The sequence below is a fragment of the Hyperolius riggenbachi genome, chromosome 1 (genome assembly GCF_040937935.1).
Source record: "Hyperolius riggenbachi isolate aHypRig1 chromosome 1, aHypRig1.pri, whole genome shotgun sequence".
NCBI lineage: Eukaryota > Metazoa > Chordata > Amphibia > Anura > Hyperoliidae > Hyperolius > Hyperolius riggenbachi.
In genome coordinates, this window is record NC_090646.1 from 407,289,183 (window position 1) to 407,312,543 (window position 23,361).

General features: G+C 43.3%; 1 protein-coding gene across 1 annotated transcript in view; it reads right to left on the reverse strand.

Annotated features, from left to right (window-relative positions):
• The window catches only part of JAK2 (Janus kinase 2), a 349,977-nt gene extending 327,025 nt beyond the window's left edge, over positions 1–22,952 (reverse strand). The window contains exon 1 of the mRNA XM_068235595.1: positions 22,419–22,952. The gene's annotated coding sequence lies outside the window, so the exon portion shown is untranslated. The remainder of the gene's footprint in view (positions 1–22,418) is intronic.
• Between the last annotated feature and the right edge of the window lie 409 nt (positions 22,953–23,361).

Below are 23,361 nucleotides of genomic sequence, written 5' to 3' on the forward strand. Positions count from 1 at the left end.
CACAACATGGGTATCGTTCATCTATACCAGGGTACATTTATGCCAGTCTGAGAGGGTTACAGTAGAACCTAAAGTAGCCCCTGATGAGTCCATAGGACGAAACGTGTAGGGCGGAGTCAGGTGCGATTGATGTCACCAGGTTGCGGAAGTGTTCACCGGCCGGGACTTGGAAGCGCAGTAGCGGAAACGCCGCGGTGGAGGAACGGGACGCCGACGCCAGAGGGGGTGATTAACGCTGGGCTTATCAGCCGATAGGCGCCATATTCATTGGAATTACATAAGTGCGCTGGATAAGCGCAGGCTGAATACTATTGAATATATCAAGTTGCGCTATGAGGAATTTTGTTTGTTTTTACATGGTCTGGAATACATTTTTTACCAATTGATGGAAACAAATGCTGTAGAGTCATTGGTTGACAACAAACGCTAGACCCACCTGGATGTGAGGTGGATAGAATCCGGTGAGCGGATAGTATTGCTTGAGAACCGGGGGAGTTTTATACACTGTTTTACAGTTCACGTGTGCATCACTTGTCTCTAGGGAAGTGTGGTTACTTGTTTAAACTGCAGTAATGCACTATGTGCAGTATGCTTACATCTTGCAGATTTAAAGAATCATAGAAGAGGAGCGCCGTCATTCATCAATTTATAGTAGAACCTAAAGGTAAATTTAGTCTGGATCAGTATATATCTGGCTTATGCTTGGATTACACCATACAATTTTCTGTTAGATTTTTCTGTTAGATTTTCTGTTAGAATGCATAATTAGATTATTATCTGTAGATAATGGTCTTTATCTCTGGTGCATTGTCTTTTGGTCATCTCCTGCTGAGTAGAACAATGCCCAATTGCTCGCCAGATAGATTCTCTAAGTTCAACATGTTGGAAATGTATCTATCTTACCATCTAACAGAAAATTGTATGGTGTAATCCCAGCACACGATCAACCCCTCCCTACATCCTCTGATCGGTTCATCCATTCCTCTGGCAAATAAGGGACATTCTCCCTCCACAACTGGAATGCTTTCTCTACCCTTAAGGTGGGCACACACGATACAACAAAATGATCCAATTTTACGGCAATTCGATACAAACGATCAGAGCCTCTTAAACCTCCTGTGGAAAAATTATCCTTCATTTTAAATGTGCTGTAAGCTTATATTTACCAATACTGTTTAAAGGACTACTGTAACGAGAGGGATATGAAGGCTGCGTATTTATTTCCTTTTAAAGGACAACTGTAGTGAGAGGTATATGGAGGCTGCCATATTGCTTTTCCTTTTAAACAATACCTGTTACCTGGCAGCCTTGCTGGTCTATTTGGCTGCAGTAGTCTGAATCACACCAGAAACAAGCATGCAGCTAATCTTGTCAGAATTGACAATAATATCGGAAACATCTGATCTGCTGCATGCTTGTTCAGGGTCTATGGCTAAAAGTATTAGCGGAAGCAGGGATCAGTAGGACTGCCAGGCAACTGGTATTGCTTAAAAGGAAATAAATACTGTATGTCAGCCTCCCTATATCTCTTGCTACAGTTGTCCTTTAAGTGCCTTTTCATGTACTTGGTTTGGTGCACAGTTGCTAGGAGTCTCGGGGGGGGGGGGGGGGGGGGGGAGGGGGAAGAAAAAAAAAATCAGCTCATAGTTATTATTCAATTTGGTCTATGTATGACAAAAAAATGTGCTTTCTTAAAATACAGAAAGTATTTGTAATAATTTAGGTTGGAGTGAGCTCCAAGATATATATGGCAAACATTTGTTCCAGTTTGATGACATTGGCAGATAGAAGCGTCAGAGTTTGCTTGCAGTCAATTGATTAGTCTAGGATATTTGCCTCATTCGGGATTATGCACGTTCATATGTGCAGATTGCAGTTAAAATACCACAGAATGGAAAATGCATGCATCATCTGTAAGAATGTGTCGCATCGTGCTATAACATATTGCACTGCACAGGTGTGAATGAGAATATGAAAGTTTATAGACTTGCATATGTCCATGCAGATCCCACACCATGTATGAAGCATGAAAGCTAACAGCACCATATATAGTGTGAATGAGCCCTAAGAAAGAGTCTTGCCCTGCGCAGCCAATTAGCCCTGCAACAAGGCAGACGTTTCAGGACAGACTCCTAGCAACTGTGCACCAAATCAAGTACACCCAGTAGAGTTGTTAAGGCTGACATGAAAGGCACTTAAAAGACAACTGTAGCAAGAGATATAGGGAGGCTGACATACAGTATTTATTTCCTTTTAAAGAGTAACTGTCAGGCTGCAAAAGCTAATTTAAACCTCTATTCTCCTGTGTTAAACAGTTTAGAAGGAAGCCAAAAAGGCAATACTGAAGTTAAAAATCTCTCTTACGATGTTTGCTGAACAGCAAGGCTCTGTATTCCCAAGCTCCTATGGAGGCCGGCAGGACGCATAACAGATACTGCAAAGCATTCTGGGGCCGCTTCTTCTCCCCAGTGCACTCCCTTGGTCCTCCCCTTCATTTCCCTATGCCGCTCTAAGGCTGCTTTCACAGTGGGAAGTTACAGGCTCATGTTACAGCAGCTTGTAACAGCAGCCTAACTCACAGCACATGTTCCGTATCTAGTGCGTGAGTCCGCTATTGTTCCTAGCCACATGGCTAATATAATATTTACTGCACAGTAGTGTTGTCCGGATCATGAACCATTAGGATCTTTGATCCTGATCTTTTTTGTGAGTCGAATCATCAGGAAGCAAGGTAAGGGAGGATATGACATCACAATTGGCTTCATACAAGACAGACAAACATGGAACCTGCCATGGGCTGTCAGGAGCATCATTCTCTGCAAATACTATATAAAAATTCTGTGAAATCCAAACATGGACAGTGAAATGCATATGTAATGTAAGTACAGCCAATATTTAGCTACTGATATATGTTTTTTTTCTCTCTGAGACCCTATACCTAACAGCGCCTCTTTAAGCAATACCAATTGCCTGGCGGTCCTACTGATCCCTGCTTCCACTAATACTTTTAGCCATAGACCCTGAACAAGCATGCAGCAGATCAGATGTTTCCGACATTATTGTCAATTCTGACAAGATTAGCTGCATGCTTGTTTCTGGTGTGATTCAGACACTACTGCAGCCAAATAGACCAGAAGGGCTGCCAGGTAACAGGTATTGTTTAAAAGGAAAAGCAATATGGCAGCCTCCATATACCTCTCACTACAGTTGTCCTTAAAAATGAAATAAATACGGCAGCCTTCATATCCCTCTCGTTACAGTAGTCCTTTAAACTGTATTGGTAAATATAAGCTTACAGCACATTTAAAATGAAGGATAATTCTTAAAAACATTTAACTGCAGACAGACGTGTGCAGCACCAAACTTTAGATGGCTATTTTAATTAAATTTAACAATAGTAAAATTATGCATGCGTTTGTCATCGGTAAAATTAATATCAGTATGCCTGCCATAAATTTTGTACTATTTAGACAGCAAAGGAAGATGCTAGCCAGCAAGCACAAAGCAGTGCTAGAATAATTTATCTGAAACAGAATAGTGATATTTTGCATTCTTTTTTACAGCACATAATTGGTTCCACGCACCCCAAAGAAGAGGCCATGGACATTACATTGTAAGCTCCTCTGAGAAACCGTCCTTTTTCCACAGGAGGTTTAACTGTCCGGTTGTCGGGCATATAAGCCTCCTGGTCATGAGCGCCTTCCTGCTGCAATTACCGGTACATGCAGAGGAATGGCAGAGTTTGTAACAACACGCACATCATTGTCTGACACACAGTGGTGTTACCCAAGTCAGATGCAGCTCCCTGGGGTGGGGCGACTTGAGTGCCCGTGCCGAATGCTACCAAGCGTTCAGCCGATAGGCAATTTTAAAGCACTGCAGAAGACGTCAGTGATGTATAAAATACTGAATAATATAAAATACTGAATAATAAACACTCACACCTTTTGCTTTGTAACAAAACACTAACAGCATGAATGTTGAGAACAGAACATGACATGATCTCTTTTGTCATCAACCCACTTCAAAATCAGGAAGGCAAAGGTTGACACAAGTTGTTTAGAAAGCCCTCACGGCTACAAAGAAAAAGAGAAAAAAAACAAACCAAACGCATACACGAGATTACCTTTGTATTACTCAACCAAGTTTGGTTTTGAAACTACTTCTCAAGGCACAACTAGGGCACTGGTGCAACACAGTTTTTGCAATACTGATCATGAAATAGTTTAAACTAGGTTCATAACTAGCACACAGAGGAGGCATTTTTCGAGTTTTTAGCCAATGGAAGCCCAAGGTCTGTCTTTTCCAAATTAAATGTAGACTACTTTCTGGCAAAAGTGGACTTACAATATAACTTATCAGCAGGGTTCAGAAAAAGCCACCATTGGCGATCTTTTAATTGAATAAAAATGGGAAATTCGATCAGATTTCTTGAAAAAAAAAAGATGATTTTTTATTTTCAGGCCAATCAATCATAATTATGGAATTGGTGCAAAATTGGATCTTTTAATTGTATGGTGTGTGACCACCTTAAAGCGAATGAAACCCAGCATTTCTTCTTTGCTCTAGTAGACTTACAGCATATTATATACAACCAGCATTTTTTTTAACTAGAACAGCATTCAAAGGGTTACACACAGGACTTAAGCCTCATCTACACGGTACAATTTTCCTTCAGATCGGATCTATTAGACGGATCTATTAGATAATTTCCAACCTGTCCAATTGGATTGAGTTAGATTTTGCAATAGATTTTGGGTACTTATCAAAGCAAAATGTCGCAAAATTGATCTGAAACAATTTGGACGTCTTCACATGATGCAATTTCTTACTAGATCTATCTAATAGATCCGTCTATCTGATGGAAAATTGTCCCGTGTAGATGAGGCTTTAGAAGTTTCCTTGCCAGCAAAGCTGGATGTATCAGAACTTAGATAATGTCTTGTATTTAATTGAATCAAGTAAGAAATGTAAACCAACACTTCTCTGACACTGCAGGTAGGGCTGCACGATTTTCCGGTTTTAAACCGAAACCGCGGTTCCTGAGAAGACGATCTTGGGATCGTCAGTATCCGACGGTTTTCGGTTTAGGGCCCGCTGTGCCGCTGCTTGGCCGCATGGTCCGCCTACTGCTATGCGATGAGGGGAGATGCCGTAGTGCATATTCCATACGTTAATGAGCTGGGGGGGGGGGGGTCGGGCGAGTCCAGTCCAGAGCGGCGCAGAGCTTCTCCAATCGCTGGAAAGCAATGGAATGACAGAGGCAGTAGGCGGAGCTGTACGCTCTGTACAGCTCCGCCTACCGCTGCCGTCATACCATCGCTATCCAGTGATTGGTGAAGCTGTGTGTGCCGCTCCGGACTGGACTCGCCCCCCCCCCCCGGCTCATTAGCAACATGAATATGCACTGCTTCTGTCAGTGGATCCGCCCCCCGCTGCCCGGCTCATAAGAGTCCCGTACGCCGCACAAAGTAGTACCGCAAGCACATTGTTAAGCCGAGGGGTCATCATAGAGGGCTTCAGACTTTATAAATGTGCATTGCCTGAAATGCAATGCGAATGCACAGCAACATTTTCTGACACAGAGCCCGCCATAGCTAGGCTCCTGACCCTGCCCCCTACTAAAGCTTGTTTTGAAAAAAAAAAATCGTGAATAAATCGAAATCTCAATTTCAAACAGAAAAATCGCAATTTCGATTTTTACCCAAAATCGTGCAGCCCTAACTGCAGGGTCTGCTGAACAAAGTCAGACAATCAGAAAGCATTTCTGCTTATGTTAGAACATGAATAAAGCAGTTATAAATAAACTGCAAAGTCAGCTCTCAGAGAAAAAAAAGTGTACTTTGGGAACGTATACTTTCTAAATGAATAATAATACTTACCCGTATTTTGCGGAATATAAGACGCTCCGGCATATAAGACGCACCTAGATTTAGAAGGCAAAAATCAGGAAAAAAAAAAAAACTAAACCTAGGTGCGTCTATGGTGCAGGGGTGTCTTATGGACCTTTAAACCCCCCAAAACTGTCTCTATCTAGGCTGAACTGCTCATTTACACTAAATCCTGCTACACTACACTTCACTTACTCCTGCTGCCCCCACCAACTACACTACACTACACTACACGAACTAACCCCTGCAGCCAACCCAAACTACACTACACTTCACTAAGTAACCCCAGTAGAAACCAAAACTACACTACACCACTACACTTCACTAACTAACCCCTGCAGCCAACCCAAACTACACTACACTAACTAAATCCTGCACCCAACACAAACTACACTACACTTTGCCCCTGCAGCATCTCACCTGATCCTGCTGCCGCGATCCTGTCCTCCTCCGCCTGACTGCCGCCTTCCAAGGGTCATCTGAGGGTCCCAGCTGTGGTCATCTGAGGGTCCCAGCCATCCCATCCAGAATCCCGGTTCTTCAGTGTCCCAGTCGCCAGATCGTCTTCACTGCAGACAGCAGCCATGCGGTAATCACGCGCTGCTGCCTCGCCGACATCCTCCATGGTAACGGCGTCCTCTTCCTAGTTACGGTGCCCCCTTCTGTGTGACGAGCAGCGCATGTGCGCCTGACGTCATGCGTGACCCCGGCGCACGTGCGCCTGAAGTCATGCGTGACCCGGCGCACATGCGCCGCTCGTCACACAGAAGGGGGCACCATAACTAGGAAGAGGACGCCGTTACCATGGAGGATGTCGGCGAGGCAGCAGCGCGTGATTACCGCATGGCTGCTGTCTGCAGTGAAGACGATCTGGCGACTGGGACACTGAAGAGCCGTGATTCTGGATGGGATGGCTGGGACCCTCAGATGACCACAGCTGGGACCCTCGGATGACCCTTGGATGGCGGCAGTCAGCCGGAGGAGGACAGGATCGCGGCAGCAGGAACCGGTAAGTATGTTTTGGGGCCCAAATACCGTACCTTTAGAATATAAGACGCACCCACTTTTTCCCCCTAGTTTTGGGGAAGAAAAAGTGCGTCTTATATTCCGAAAAATACGGTATGCACAAAAGCAAATATGATAACCGTATGGCATATAAAAAGTAGGAAAAAACATGTTTTTATTGATTATGTCAGGGTTTTATACTTATACCGCTTTAAAGAGAACCCGAGGTGTGTTTAAAGAATGTTATCTGCATACAGAGGCTGGATCTGCCTATACAGCCCAGCCTCCTTTGCTATCCCAAACCCCACTAAGTTCCCCCTGCACTCTGCAATTCCCTCATAAATCACAGCCGTGCTGTGAGGCTCTGTTTACATCTGTAGTGTCAGTCTCAGCTGCTCCCCCGCCTCCTGCATAGCTCCGGTCCCTGCCCCCGTCCCTTCCCTCCAATCAGCAGGGAGGGAAGGGATGCAGGCGGGGACTGGAGTTCTGCAGGAGGCGGGTAGAGCAGCAGACTGACACTATAGAGATAAACACAGTCAGCTCTGACAAGCTGTTTGTCAGCAGCGTGGCTGTGATTTATGAGGGATTGCAGAGTGCAGGGGGACCTTAGGGGGGGTTTGGGATAGCAACAGAGGCTGGGCTGTATAGGCAGATCCAGCCTCTGTATGCAGATAATATTCTTCAAACCCACCTCGGGTTCTCTTTAAAGGAAACATCCAAGAAAAAAATTAAAAAAAAAAAAAAAAAAAAAAAAAAAGGGGGATCCACTTACCTGGGGCTTCATCCAACCCATGGCAGTCGTTCTGTGCCCTCACCGCAGCTCCGGTGGCTCCAGGTCTTCTCCGCTGGCGCAGCCGACCTCACCAGGTCATGTTCCGGGTCGGCTTCTACTGCGCGGTTCACGTGGTCCCTCCGACGTCATCAGGACGTTAAGGGCCCATTCATACTAGAAGCGCTTTCTGAGCGTTTTGAGATTGATTAGCATTTATTAAAATCGCTCCTATTCACTTTCATAAAAATTGCGGTAAAAATCGCCGCAATTTTGCGATTGTGTCTCTGAGACGCCGGTACTTGTTCTGATGTGAATAGCATCTGAACCAATGAGAATTTGAATGCATGATGTGTTATTTTGCTCCAAACCGTCCGTTTTTCTTTGTCACATGTGGTTTTACACAGCATCTGTACGTTTGTCTGCGACTGAAAGCAAGCAGACTATTAGTAGCTAGTGAACTGCAATGAGTCGTTGCATGCTTTCACAAAAAAGTAGTGCAGGTTGTAACTTCAAAATGCTATAACTTTTTAAAATACTATACAGAAAATGCAATGGTCCCATAGGAAAGCCTTACTTGCATCTTTGCATATGATTTCGCATGCCATGCTTGCATTCTATGGTTACTAACATATAATTCAACTGAAGCTTCCTGTATAAAATGGAGGACATAAAAAAAAAAAAAAGTTTTGGTAATCCATGTGTGACATTTTTCTGCTTGTCCAAGATGTCAATACTACTTTACAATCAACTTTCAAACAACACTTCAGCAGTAACCTACTTCACAAGTATAAACAACTTTATAAATACATGCAAAACAACAGGCAAGATTGCTTAGTAAAGCAAGAACCTGCAAGTTGAACCAGTTCACTATTTCTCCATAAGGAAACCCCAAATCACTGTATGCCATATTAAACTTGATTACATACCACACTATAACCAAAAGAACTAGTAAGTGTATGCATAGACAAAACAAAGACTTTAAAGGGATACTGTAGGGGGGTCGGGGGAAAATAAGCTGAACTTACCCGGGGCTTCTAATGGTCCCCCGCAGACATCCTGTGCCCGCGCAGCCACTCACCGATGCTCCGGCCCCGCCTCCAGTTCACTTCTGGAATTTCTGACTTTAAAGTCAGAAAACCACTGCGCCTGCACGCCCGTGTCCTCGTTCCCGCTGATGTCACCAGGAGTGTACTGCGCAGACACAGACCATACTGGGCCTGCGCAGTATGCTCCTGGTGCCATCAGCGGGATCGAGGACACGGCAACACAAGCGCAGTGGTTTTCAGACTTTAAAGTCAGAAATTCCAGAAGTGAACCGGAGGCAGGGCCGGAGCATCGGTGAGTGGCTGCGCGGGCACAGGATGTCTGCGGGGGACCGTTAGAAGCCCCATGTAAGTTCAGCTCATTTTCCCCCGACCCCCCTACAGTATGCCTTTAACCCTCACAAATGAAAGTGAATAATTTTCTGGTGAAGACTTTGAAATTACAGAGCTGATACAGTCCATAGCCACTTGGATGAAATATAAAATATTATGACTCTTCTTCCATATTAGCATTGCTATTTTCAGTAATGCAGCCCCAGTTCTAGGTTTTGGGTGATATTCAGTGCTTGTTCCCACTACAGCTACATACACACCTTAGATTTAAATAAAAAAAAAAAAAAAAAAAAACAACAACAAAAAAATCTTGCTAACACTACGGGTGTGACCACAGAAAGGCAATCTCCACTTCAAACAGAACAGACTGCTTGCCAGTTAATCAACATGTTATTAAGTCTGCACCAAAACTGTCACCTAAATTAACCAGAAACTACTGCTTTGGTTGACAATTTAGGTGTGTATAACTTTACAGCTGCTCTGCAGTACTATGAAATGCAGCCAGGGTATGGCAGCCCCTTAGTTTGGTTAAACTGGCAAGCCCAAAAGAAATATAAAAAAATATACTGGAAGATAGAACATGTCAGTGTTAAGAAAACATCACCAGTGTGGTCATGGCCTAATGACTGAAATGGAGGTAGGAAGTAGAAAACCAGACAGAAGAATACAAAGCTGCAATTGTAACAATTGCAACAACAATGTGCAATTGCAATTTAAGTGGTGCAATTTAAATGCAGCTGAATTGCAATGGTTGTACCACCACGCGTGTCAAGCGGGGGTTGCGTTACTGGGTGGCGGAGGAACGCAACATGTTGAGTCTGAGCGCAGCTGCAGCAGCGCTCAGATCTTATTTTGTGAGTGGTTTGCCTGTACAGCGCTGGCACCAGTCGCTAATAAGCGCCCGGCCAGTTCAGGAGAGCAGCTGACAAACGGGGACATCACGGTTTGTCAGCTGCCCGTGTGAAATGGCCCTATGTATAACCATGGGTTAAAGGAATCCCCAGCCAAAGTTCAGGCGAAGAAAAAAAAAATCCCACCACACAACACACTCTTACCCGAGGAAAGCTTCTGTATCCCTCAAAGGCTTCCCACGCTGACCACCACTGCCTAGGTCTCCCCCCCCGCTGATCAGGGCCACACGAATGCGTCTAAAGCGCAGGTGTGGCTGTACACACGCAGGCGTACTGGCCAAGCTTGTGCTTGAAAGGGAGAGTGGCCCCAATCACGTTACCGACAACCCCTTGTCAGTAATCTTTGGAGGGTCAGAGCTCAGCAACAGAGGACTGGAGGACAACATGAGAAGCCTCTATAGCATACATGTCAAACTCTGGCCCGTGGGCCAAATATGGCCCTCCAAGCCATTAAATATGGCCCTCAAGTGGTTTCCCCACTTTACATTATGTTTGGCCCACTCTAGACCACCAGTGAAGCTATATTGGAGGTGAAGCCATAGAACACCAGGGAAGCCAAATGGGGGAAATAACTAAACACTAGGGAACTGTATAGAGGACGGTGGGGGCCTCTAGACAAGGAACTGTATAGGGGAGGGAGGACCACTAGACACCAGAGAACTGTATATAACTTTATAAGGGAGGAAGGTGGCCTGTAGACACTGAGGTTGGCCCGCAACAGTGTACAATTTTGGCCTACTTTGTATTCGAGTTTGCCACCCCTGCTCTATAGGATCCAGAGGCTTCCCTTTTCTTAGGCCAGTATGAGGACAATTGCACGTGACTAATCCCCGTTCTTTCAATGACAATTAGTGTGCAACCAATTTTGATTAGCCAATGATTGGAAAATGTTACCACTTCCGTGTAGTATGAGGAATAACAGATTTTAAAGGACAACTTTTAAGTGATAAGAATATGGAGGCTGCCATATTTATATATCACTTCAGTTGTCCTTTAATTGATTGTCGCATTAAGATACATTTAAAGAACAATATAAAATAATATAATATAGGCTTTGGAGATCATTCATTGGTAACACACTGACATTAAATTAAGCGTCAGAATCTACACGCTGCTCTACAGTAATATTTTAGTACTGGTCAGTTCCAGCACTCTTTTCACTGGAAAACAAACGCTCATAAACAATAGCTAATCCCAGTAAAAAAAAAATATAGCAGTACTACCATCAAAAGCAGCTGGGTTGAAATACTCTTGAAGAATATCAGAAACGGTTTCCATGAATTCTGACATTGTAGCCAATAAACCCCTTTTACCCATGTAATCCTTTACTACCAAACTGGGAATCCCTTCTGCAGGGGCAACTTTTTGCTAGTGATGCATCTTTACAGCCTCGGCCCCGTACTCTTGCCCAAGGGATTGAGTCCGGATCCCTCCCAGGCAACAGTTCTTGTACATGTATGTGAGGCTTTAGAGCAGGAATGCTGAGCTACAGCCCTCAAACATTTTTTGCACAGCTCAAATAATTGATAGGACTGAATCAAGAAAGGTGTGGTTCATCAAGTACAACACATTTTTCCATCCATCCTAAACACTGGCATGGATATGGCTCTCAAGGACTGCAGTTTGACACCTGGGCTTTAGTGGATCATCTTCTAGACCAGGGCTGTCCCACTCCAGTCCTTGAGGGCCGAGGTCCTTACACAATTGATGGAACTGAATCAGGAAAGGAGTGGTTCGTCAAGTAGATGAACCACATCAAGTAGATAAACCACCCATTACCTCCACTCATCAAGTAGAACACATTTTTCTGTCCGTCCTAAACACTGGCATTGATAAGGCCCCTGGGAACTGGGTGTTGAACAGCCCTGCTCTAGACTCACGTTACATTTAAAAAAAAAAAAAAAAAAAAAAAAAAAAAAAAAAAAAAAAAAAAAAGGGGGGAAAATAGTGATTTTACTTTTGATTATCATTTCTAGTAAAAGTAATTGCATCAACTTAAAATACCGGTTAAAGGGAATCTGAAGTGAAAATAAACTTATGATATAATGATGTGCATGTTTAGAACAGCTAAGAAATAGAACATTAGAAGTGGAGATGAGTAATATTTCCAGTACAGGAAGAGTTAAACTTCAGTAATCTATGCAAAAGAGCCTATCTAAGCTCTCCGGCCCAACTTGGGTCGCTGTTTTCTGGAGCACTTATACATCAGAGAAACCAATTTAAAAAAAAAAAGAGGTTTACTGCAAGGAAGTTGAAAGGGTCATTAGCTCTGCTTGTGTTATAGTTTTAAATACAGAATGCGGCTTGTAATTGCAAATATGACAGATTTCTGCAATGTAATAAAACAAAAAAGCTATATATCTAAAAATGTAAATGAGACTTTTTTTTTTCTTTGCTACCAATGTTCTATTAATTATGAGTACTATACATACAAATCATTACAACATAAGGGTTTTTTTTTTACTTCAGTGTCACTTTAAGTTTAGTAGTTTTTGTTGTTAAAACAGAATGAGACGCAGTCAAATACTGCAAAAAAATATCAAATCTAAACAGGTTTTAGAAGAAAAAAAAAAGCTGGACTATTGACTGTATGATTTTTTTGTGTTTTAACAAGTTTTGATGGCAATGTTATCAATTTAATGGAAATAGAAATACTGTACATGCATGTGCACAACAATCAATTGTGGCATTTTCAATTGCTGTCAACTAGTAACAGAAAAACAAACTGCAGACCTATCATCTGTATTTCACGTTTGCATAGATAAATTACTCTTACAAAATATGCCAATAACCTTTTTGCCAAGAAACAATATGTCTCAACACTAAAAATATTTCCAGAGCTTCCATCAGGAGAACTACATAGCAGGATGTCTTTGCTTTTGCCTTGCAACAATATGAAACACTACAACTGATGAAGAAAAAGCAGCACAAATAAAATGTGAAACCATGTTTCCATAATAAGTATACAGCAGCCTTTCTCAACCTTTTTACCTTGGAGGAACCCTGTAAATAACTTTTGGATCTCAAGGAACCCCTGCAAAAAATTTTTGGAACCCCTACATTTATTTTTCAAGAGGTATGGTCTTTAAATAGGTTAAGCTACTAATTTCACCATCTCCTATTACACTGCCACTCATTATACTGTCTCCTGACCCCCCAATTCAGTGCTTCTTGTTACAGTACCACCTATTATAATGTGCTCTATTATACTTCCCCCACGATGGGGTAAAATGCCAAGGAACCCCTGCAGAGTCCTCAAGGAACCCTGGGGTTCCAGGGAACCCTGGTTGAGAAAGCCTGGTGTACAGTTTGTAATTGCCCTTGTTTGTAATAGATACCTTAATGGCACTGAATAAACATCATTGTAAAGTAAAAGTAAAAATGGCCTTGCTCTGTAGTGTAGTTTTCCAGCCCTATCATCTCTGCCTATAACCAAAATGAAATACTGTAAACAAACTTTACAACAATTTTTTTTTTTTTTTTACTACTAGCAAGTCATTCACTGGGCGTTTCTAATCAATCCACTGGCTAAAGAAAGAGCCCAGACTGTTGTCTTATCACAGCTCCACCAGAAGGAGTCTTCAAATAGTTTAACCACAAAAACAAGAAACAGAACAAGCCAAGCCTGCACTCCAGCGTGCTATAAGAAAAAGATAAACAAAAATGCTTCTGGGGCTGCAACTCTCCAGGATAGGTAGATCTAGTGGCTGGATAGTGTAATGGTGTAATGGTTAAGGGCTCTGCCTCTGACAGGAAACCAATATTCGAATCTCGGCTCTGCCTGTTCAGTAAGCCAGCACCTATTTAGTAGGAGACCTTAGGCAAGTCTCCCTAACACTGCTACTGCCTATAGAGCGCGTCCTAGTGGCTGAAGCTCTGGCGCTTTGAGTCCGCCAGGAGAAAAGCACAATATAAGCGTTTTGTCTTTGTCTTTTAGATCAATGTCTTTGTGAACCGGAGCAGTGCTTTTCAGCGCTGCTAGATTTGGGCGCAGCCGGCGCCTCCATAGACTTCAATAGGAATCATTCCTATTGAAGCGCTCAGTGAGTAACGTCGGCTCTGTCAGAAGACGGAGCCGAGGTTGCTTAAAAACATAATAATTCGGCCTCCAGCAATCGCTGGAAGCCGAATTATTTCATTCCCCCACTATCCATGGCGGCCTGGAGGGGGAATAGTAATTAAATCGGCCCGGACTTGTGCAGAAGCAGGATCAGCTATATACCGCTGTATCCTGCGCCCAAGTCTACCAGCGCCGATTTCAAATGTACTCATGTAGATAATTGTACTATGAACAGGTATATACAGTGGACATGAATGTCCAGACATAAAGCTTAAATTCAGGATTTTTTATTATTATTATTATAGTGTTCAACAATGCAACGTTGTAAACCCTTTCCAACATTATTGAACACTACAATAAAATAAAATCCAGGATTTAGGCTTTATGTCTCGAAGTGTCTGGGGTATTTTATTGCTGTCTGTAACCCCACTGAAGAGATTCTCAGTTTATGAGAAGTCTATGGAGCTTTGTAGCTTTAATATGAATACTGATAATGGCCCCATGTACAGGAAATTACAACAATAAAAGCTAGACGGGGATAACTCCCTTCCCCCTTCCCCCCCCCCCCCCAAAAAAAAGAGAATAAATGTTTCATGTGCTGCTGTTGTCTATCACTTTCAGAGATCTTCCCACTTCCTGTCTAGACAGATGATGAAAATTCTCGAAGATAGGAAAATCCAAAACTTACTTAAATACCTCGCTGCACTAAACACTAAAAAGAAAATACATTTTTCCAGGAGTCATAAAATACACTAAAGAAAACTGTAATTATGCTATAGCCATTTACAATTTCAGTAAAAGAGATCAAAGAGACTAAATATTCAGATGCTCAGTTTAAAATGGCTAAAAACTTGTGCAGAGGTAAATATTGGGATACCTGAAGGCAAATTTGGGGAAAAAATTAGACACTTACCACCTGGAAGGAGAAAAGCCTCTGGATAATCCAGTTTCTTCCCCCACCCCACTCCCAAGCTCAACATTTCAGCGCTGGGACCGCCTGAACCTATTCAACAAGGGTTTGTCGAATAGGCTTGCACAGGCGCAAGACGGCCTTTGCAGTAGCACAGACTCACTTCAGGTTTGATACATACCCATTTAGTGAGTTTCATCACTTTAATAGTTTGTAATTGGTTTTGTAACTAACACATTTTCATTATTAAATATAATTATTGGAAATTGTGTCATTCTTTTTTAAAACACCCTATACATGTGTTTTATAAAATAAGTTTTGAATCAGGATGATACTGCTTATTGACTAACTTTAACCATTTCAGCCCGCGGGTATTTTTCACCTGTTGGACGAGAGGAATTTTCACCTGTCAGCGCTCCTCCTATTCATTCCCCAATAACTTTATCACTACTTATCACAACAAAATGATCTATACTTTGTTTTTTCCGCCACCAATTAAGCTTTCTTTGGGTGGTACATTATGCTAAGAATTATTTTATTCTAAATGCATCATGATAAGAAAAAAAAATCATTTTTCAGTTTTCAGCCATTATAGTTTTAAAATAATTCATGCTACCATAATTAAAATCCACACATTTTATTTGGCCATTTGTCCCGGTTATTGCAACGTTAAAATGATATCCCTAGTACAATGTATGGTGACAATATTTTATTTGGAAATAAAAAGGTGCATTTTTTCTGTTTTACATCCATCACTAATTTTTAGCCCAATATTTAATAATTATATGCCCTCTTGTCATAGATATTTTTTTCCCCCCTAAAGTCAGTAGGTGTATTTTACTATTTGGCCACAAGATGTCCCAGCTGAGCAAAAATTCTATTAGCGTACTTTGCATGCTACATAGGATACAATGTATCATTACGTTGTAATTAAGGAAGTGATGCAGGTTTCCATTGGAAACCTGCAATGACATGGCCGGCAGGGATAAATTTAACGATCGGTGGCGGCAGAAACCGGCAGAAATCAGCGGCGGGCTGTAAGTAAAGAATAAACACTGTTTTTGAACAAAAACAGTGTTTATTCTCTTCTCGCCGGACATGCTCGGATTGGCACGGGGAGGCACATTGTCCCCCTGCAGCCAATCCCCCTGCTAGCAGTAGCAGCACGATCGCCTGCAGACCACCCAAACTGCAGGGACATGACTAGCGCGTCCCTGCAGCTCTAGCTGCTGCGGATGTAAATCTCACGTCCGCGCAGCATAAATGGTTAAAGAAAAATCGGGTAATGAGACTTCTTTCGAGTTTATTCCTGTAGCTGCAGCAATAAAGTCTGAAGAGGACTTAATAGGCTGAAAACTAAAGCCTGGTACACACATTTGATTTTTACTGGCCAATGACTGATCAATTTTACTGCTGTACTTCCATATAGTATGAGGGGCAACAGATTGTGAATACTATAAACAGATTGGTTCTTATGGCGGCAAGGTTATGGCGGGGCCACATGGGAGATTTTTTCCTCAGCGCTGATTTGTCTGCCTGTGCGTCTGTTAAACTAGGCACAGCGATATTGACCAGTTGCAGTGATGCGCATGATAGGCTAATGCCTGGGATGATGCTGGGCACTCTCTCCTCACACGGCTATGCGAACATGTGTTTGAAGTGCGGAAGCATTTGCTCCGCTATGTGTTGTGGCGGACGAGTTTATCTGCACACCTGGGAGCAGCTCCATAGGGGATCCTTATACAGGTAAATGTGTTATAACCGTCTTCCATCAGGTCCGTTTTGTGTCTTTTCTCTTGTGATTGGCTGACATATTGAAACGATTGGTTGATCTATTGGTGTTCTAGTATATAAAGAGGGCTTGTCCCATTGTGCTCTATGGCAGCATGGCTTGAAAAAGTGTACTAGCTTGAAACAGCGGGCTGTCGCCACTGCCATATTTTTATATCGACTTGGATGTCATTTTAATGATTTCCAAATCAAGAGCTATATTTTACTTTATGCAGTGCCAGCCTCATCGACTTGCTACATGAAAGCGGTAAAATTGTCCAGTCATTGGCAAATCAAAATTAAAAGCATGTACCACGTAGTTCTCCCAGATCATTAGCTAATGGCAAACAAGTACCTGAAGGGCGCTGCAGTGGAATCGTGGATGCCTCTGGATTTTCCAGAGGCTTCCCTCTACTCAAGTACCCAAATTTGGCACTTAAAGTAGAGGGAAGCAATCCACGATGCTGCTGCAGCGCAGGAAAATTCCCCCCCCCTGGCCAGGATGCTTGTCGACAATGTCAACCAGCCGCTCCAAGCTACAGCGTGGGCACGAGCAGTGCTTGTTCACGTACAGGAACATGGCCACTAGCTTTGGGGGTCCCAGCGCTGAGGTGGAGGGAGACAGGGAAAGCCTCTTGAAGATCAGTTTCAGTAGTATGCAAATCACACGAAACAAGCATGCAGCTAGGGAGCAGTGCTTTTCAGCGCTACTAGATTTGGGCGCAGCCAGCGCCGCCATAGACTGTAATGGGAATCTGTCTATAGCGGCGCTCAGTGAGTAACGTCGGCTCCGTCAGAAGACAGGGCCGAATTTGCTTAAAAAAAACACAATAATTCGGCCTCCAGCAATCGCTGTAAGCCAAATTATTTAATTCACCCACCATCCATGGCGGATTGGAAGGGGGAATAGTAATTAAATCGTCCCGGACTTGTGCAGAAGCAGGATCAGCCATATAGCGCTGTATCCTGCGCCCAAGTCTACCGGCGCCGATTTCAAATGTACTCTGCAGCTAACCTGGTCAGACTTAGGTCAGAGTACCTGCTCTGCATGCTTGGACAGAGTCTATGGCTAAAAGTATTAGAGGCAGCGGATCAGCAGGACAGCCACGCAATGTCCATTGTTTAAAAACTTAATGCAAAATAGACGTTTTAAAACATCCTATTTTAGCACTAATTAGCGCAAATAGGACTTTTAGAAATGTCTGTTTTGATGAAATGCTCCTGCATCCCTGTACATGCATGCCACGGGAGCGCATGAGCCCACCTGTTTTATCCCATCAATGGAGAGGCTGGAAGTGGTCAAAGGGAAATTGATATGTCAGTCTGCATAATTTTCTCACTTCAATTGTGCTTTTTAGTGTAACTGAATGTGCGCTGTTGGTAATTAGTGGCTAGTACACTGACAAAAAGGTACTAATTAGAGGATGGGACACCAATAAAAGGGTATTCTACAATTAAATAAGCATACTTAGAACACCTAAGTAACTACTAAGAACAAAAAAAATGTCTTCTTGGCTTTGCACCTTCAATTTTCTGTGGAAGTGCATGATGCTCTTATGCTGCTTGGCATGCTCCCTCACAACATTGGGTTAGGTCACACCAAAAATCGCTAAAGCATACTTGCAAACAGCTAGCATAGCGATTCCCGGCATGTACCTAGGAATTTTCTGTTGATGCATAGCGATTTTGGAGCGTTTATATCCATCAATTTTGTAGTTCTTGTGACAAAACAGGAAGTAGGCTTTGACCTAGAAATGAACAGCTTTAGGCAAAAAAAAAAAAAAAAAAAAATTTCAAAGTCGCTCCGTTTAGCAATTTATAACGCAATTTTACAATTTTCCTATACTTTACATTGAGGTGTAATCACCTACAAAATGCTGCAGGACCCGCGATTGGTAAAAAAAATTAAAAATGTGCTTGTGAGAACTAGCCCATACAAAACACTAGCCAAGTGCTTTTCGAAACGCTAGCGCTTTTAAAAGCATTATTAGTGTGAGCCAGGCCATTATGTGTAAAAGCTCTGCGCTGGCACAGGTGGCTGGGCAAAAGTACAAGACAGTTTGGGCATATCAAAGCCCCGCCTCCAGTTCACTTCTGTAATTTCTGACTTTAAAGTCAGAAAACCACTGCGCCTGCGTTGCCGTTTCCTCGCTTCCCCTGATGTCACCAGGAGCATACTGCGCAGGCACAGACCATACTGGGCTTGTGCTATACACTCCTGGTGACATCAGCGGGAACGAGGACACGGGCGTGCAGGCGCAATGGTTTTCGGACTTTAAAGTCAGAAATTCCAGAAGTAAACTGGAGGCGGGGCCGGAGCATTGCGCCAACACAGGATGCCTGCGGGGGACCATTAGAAGCCCCGGGTAAGTTCAACTCATTTTCCCCCGACCCCCCTACAGTATTCCCTTTAAGCTAACACGGAGGTGTGAAACATTAGGCCTGCAAGCAGTAGATGCAGCAGAAATATGACAGACAAACCACTAGAAGAAAGAGTCGCCTAATGCTTCCTTCTGCTAAATACTACTTTCCACAATGCTCTTCCAACTTTTTCTTCTTTTTTTTTTTTTACTGTGGAAAGTCATGATTTTTTTCTGCATATCATCATATTTTCTTATTGCCCTTGTTTAGACAAGGTAAAAATACAACTACAATATTCAGTGAACAGGGACCAGTGCCAGTTTAGCCCCACTTCATAAATAAAAGATTTTTAAAAGACCGTTTTGTCTCCTTTTAAGCGTTTTCCAGAAGCAGGTGTCCATTGTAACAAAAAGCGGATGTGGCTGTTAGAAAGTTATGGAGATATTATTATTACAATTTTATAGTGGGAAGAGAAAGAACACCTGCTGGATTTTTATAGCCATGTTTCACTTTCTGAACTAATGACCATAGGCCATGTGATGTCTCACCTGAACAGGAAGTCATAGCAAATCTCTAAAGCCTTTACACCAAAAGTAGTAGCAACCCAGGAAAAAGTAACCTTTCTCCAAACTATAGGACTAAAAAGAACCTGTTAGGGCCCGTTTCCACTGTGGCGGAAACCGCCGCGATTCCGCAGAGTTTCCCTGCACATGAATCGCACGAGGAAACTCTGCCATTGCGGTAGCGATTCGGCCGGAACCCCCCACAGAATTTGCGGCGGAGGCTGCGATTCCGGATTCGCCTGCGATCCCACCCACCCACTCAGTGCCGGCGTGCGTCTCGCAGACGCACGCCGCACAAGTGGAAACGAGCCCTAACAGGAAAAAAAAAAACCTACGGCAGCCTTTCTCAATCGTTTTACCCTGGAGGAATCCTGCAAATAACTTTTCGATCTCAAGGAACCCCATGCAAACAATTTTTTGAGCTTGAAGAACCCCTGCATTTATTTATCAGGAGGCATGGTCTTTAAAAGTAGGTGAGGCTGTTAATCTCACTACCTCCTATTACACTGACACTCATGATATTGTGCTCGTTATTCTGACCCCAATTTGGTGATTCTTTTTACAGTACCCCCTATTATAATGTACTCTGTTATACTTTCCTTACGATAGGGCAAAATTCCAAGGAACCCCTGCAGAGTGCTCAAGGAACCTTGGGGTTCCAGGAAACCCTGGTTGAGAAAGCCTGCTCTGGGGGATACTAACCTCAGGAGGGGTACCAATGAGGCTTCCCTGACCTCTGAAGCTTGGAGAAATCCAGTGCTGTCTCCCCCAACAAGCGGTGATATATTTACCTCTCCGTGATCCTGTGCAGGCGCACTAGTGGCTCTTTGTTTGGGCTAGGCGGAAATAGCTGAGCCCGACCGTATCCGCTCTACTGCACAGGCGCAAAGGACTCACGCATGCATAGTAGAGCAGATACGAATGAGTTCGGCTATTTCCACCTTACACAAAGAACTGCTAGTGCGCTTGCGCAGGATCGCGAAGGTAAATATTTACCTTGCCACAGTTTGGGGGGGTCCCAGCACTTGAACGGAGAGATGGAGGAGGACGGGGGAAGCCTTGTTAGGATCCAGAAGCTACCCCTTCCAAAGGTAAGTATCCCTCACAGGGATTTTTTTTTTTTTACATTACAGATTCTCTTTAAAGGGAACCTTAACGCAAAAAAAATAGTTTCACTTACCTGGGGCATCTTCCAGCCCCCTGCAGCCATCCCATGCCCTTGCAGTCACTCGTGGCTCCTCCGGTCCCCCTCCGCCAGCTAGTTTTGCTTTTTGCCGACTTGGAGTCGGTGGGCCCCCACGCGCACATTTGCACGCATTCCCGCTGGTGCAGGAAGCTTTCGCGGACATTTACATGTACATTTTTACGCGTTACAGGTGCACTGCATAAATTTTTACGCACCTCCAATGCTTAAAAATGTATGTGTTAATGTCCGCGAGCAAATGTACAAGTGGCGGCCCGCCGACTCCGAGCCAGCAAAAACGAATCTAGCTGGTGGATGGAGACCGTAGGAGCTAATCAGTGACTTCAAGGGCATGGGATGGCTGCAGGGGGCTGTTAGATGCCCTCTTTTACACAAGCAGCTGATAGCAGTGCATAAACTTCTTGCCAACTGCTCCTATGAAAGCAGCTGCAAGCATACAGCACAGTTAATGGACACACGAGGTGAAAATTAACTTATGTGATGAACAATTCCATCTATTGTCTTTCTTTTAGAAATAACTTTTTTTAAATATACCAGATTTTATATTTAAATCTACTTTTTAAGTTTTTACTGTTTAATTGTTTCTGCTCAGTGACACACTCATTGGAGTATGCCAGAGCTAAAATCTTTGAACTACTGAGCCCCTTTATCTTTTCTGCTCTCAGAAGCCATTTTCTGCTAGTAAAGCGTTTTATGGCTGTATTTCCTTATTAGTGAGGATTATGCAGTAGTCTGACCAAAAACATGTTGGATTGGTGTGGCTCTGTAAAATTTCACAATAATCAGCTTGTTTAGCCCCTTATACTCTCATAGTGGTTTTGGGTCACCATGAGCTATCTGGGTACTCTAGTATAAATAAAAACAAGAATTAGGAATGTTTACATTTGTCAGTAAAACATTTCTCCAGTATCAATACAGAAAACAATTAAAAAAAAAAATCTGACAGTGGTTCGATCCATTGGTAACAGTCCAAAACGGAGTATTGAATGGATATATATAATTTTATTGGTTTGTCATGGCTCCAACATTTTTATGAAATAAATCACCAGTAAATTGATCATCAGTATTCATCAACTTCCCAAATTTCTACTAGGATTTTCACATATTTGGTATAAGAGCTCTACATGTAATCAAGCAGTTAACATATGGATCTATAATCACATGAATCGCCCTCTCGCAATTCTAAATGTAATCTAAGCATCAAATTGCCAGCTTTCTGTACTCTACACAAAATGGAATTGGCACGAGGCTAATTAAGCTAAAATGGCTAATGAAATCTTTTTACAGCTTCATTCTTCATGCAATATCCACTGGATATTAGCTTTTCAATTTCGATTAGTCTTGAGTTAAGTTCCAGTTCAACCCCTGATAAGTATGCGTCATGTAGATAAATAAAGAAAGATCTGCAATTGAAACTCATCTCTAGTCACAGACTATTATGGCAAAAGAAGTCTGCTGCTAGAGATATAAAACGGGACAAACTTGTTTACAGCAGACACCAACGTGAATGAGCCTCCAGCAGGCGTGGAGCAGACACAGGAGCAGACAGACACACACACACACAGACTGATGTTCATTGCGCAGATCCCACTCACCATGGGGAACTCCAAGCTTGTCGCCAATAAGCCCGAGCCGCTCCGGGCTGTCACCTTTCTATCGCTCCCCTATGGTGATGGAGTGCCAGTCTTCCTATTGGCTGCTATATTCTGTCCCCGGCCGCCTCTCAGGAGGCTCCCAGCTTCCTTCCTCAGCTGCGACTGAAAGACACACGGGGCAGGGGGTGTGTGAGGAGATCCCAGTTGGGGCTCGCCGCCCTCCCCGCTGCGAAGGACCGAACCACTATCATTCAGCTACAGCGGCTCTACGCCTCTGCTGCTGGTGTCACTGTCAAATCGGCCTTGCAATACCCCTTTGCTCGCACTTTCAGTTCCGGGGAGGAGAAGCTTTCCCCATTGGCTGTTCAGTCTAATGATGTCGACCGAGGGGTGGAGGAGGACTGCACAGCAGGAACACACGAGCTCTGCTAGTGCTAAACTCCTGTCGCTGGTAGTATGTTGTGTGTGACTGGCGGATGGTGTGTTATTAGCCGTAAGGAAGCAAGAGCACTACCGCGTCCCCCCCACGCAGCAGCCGCACAGTTTCGTGCCTCTTCAGCCATTGGCTGCCCAGCCTGCTGGAGGTTTGGCCACATGTCACGGGTGATGGGATTGGCTGTTGCTGCTTTCCCTCTGTCCTATGCGAAGGAAGATGTGTAGTTGACGTTGTGTGTATGGTAGGTAAAGTTACACAAGGGTTTATTGACATTCTGCCTGGGGTTAAAGTGGAACTCGAGCCCAGAACTTACATTGTAATACGAGTAGTATGAGGAAATATGCAAATCTCTTCCAGATATCTATTGCTGCCTGGGTTGAGAACACTTTACTACAATGATTTCATTACACTTCATCTCTAGACTTTGTTTCCCGTATGGACCAGAGCAGCTTTGACGTTTTAGCTATGCCTTGGTTTTTTTTTTCAAACTAACTTTTTAGACTTTTG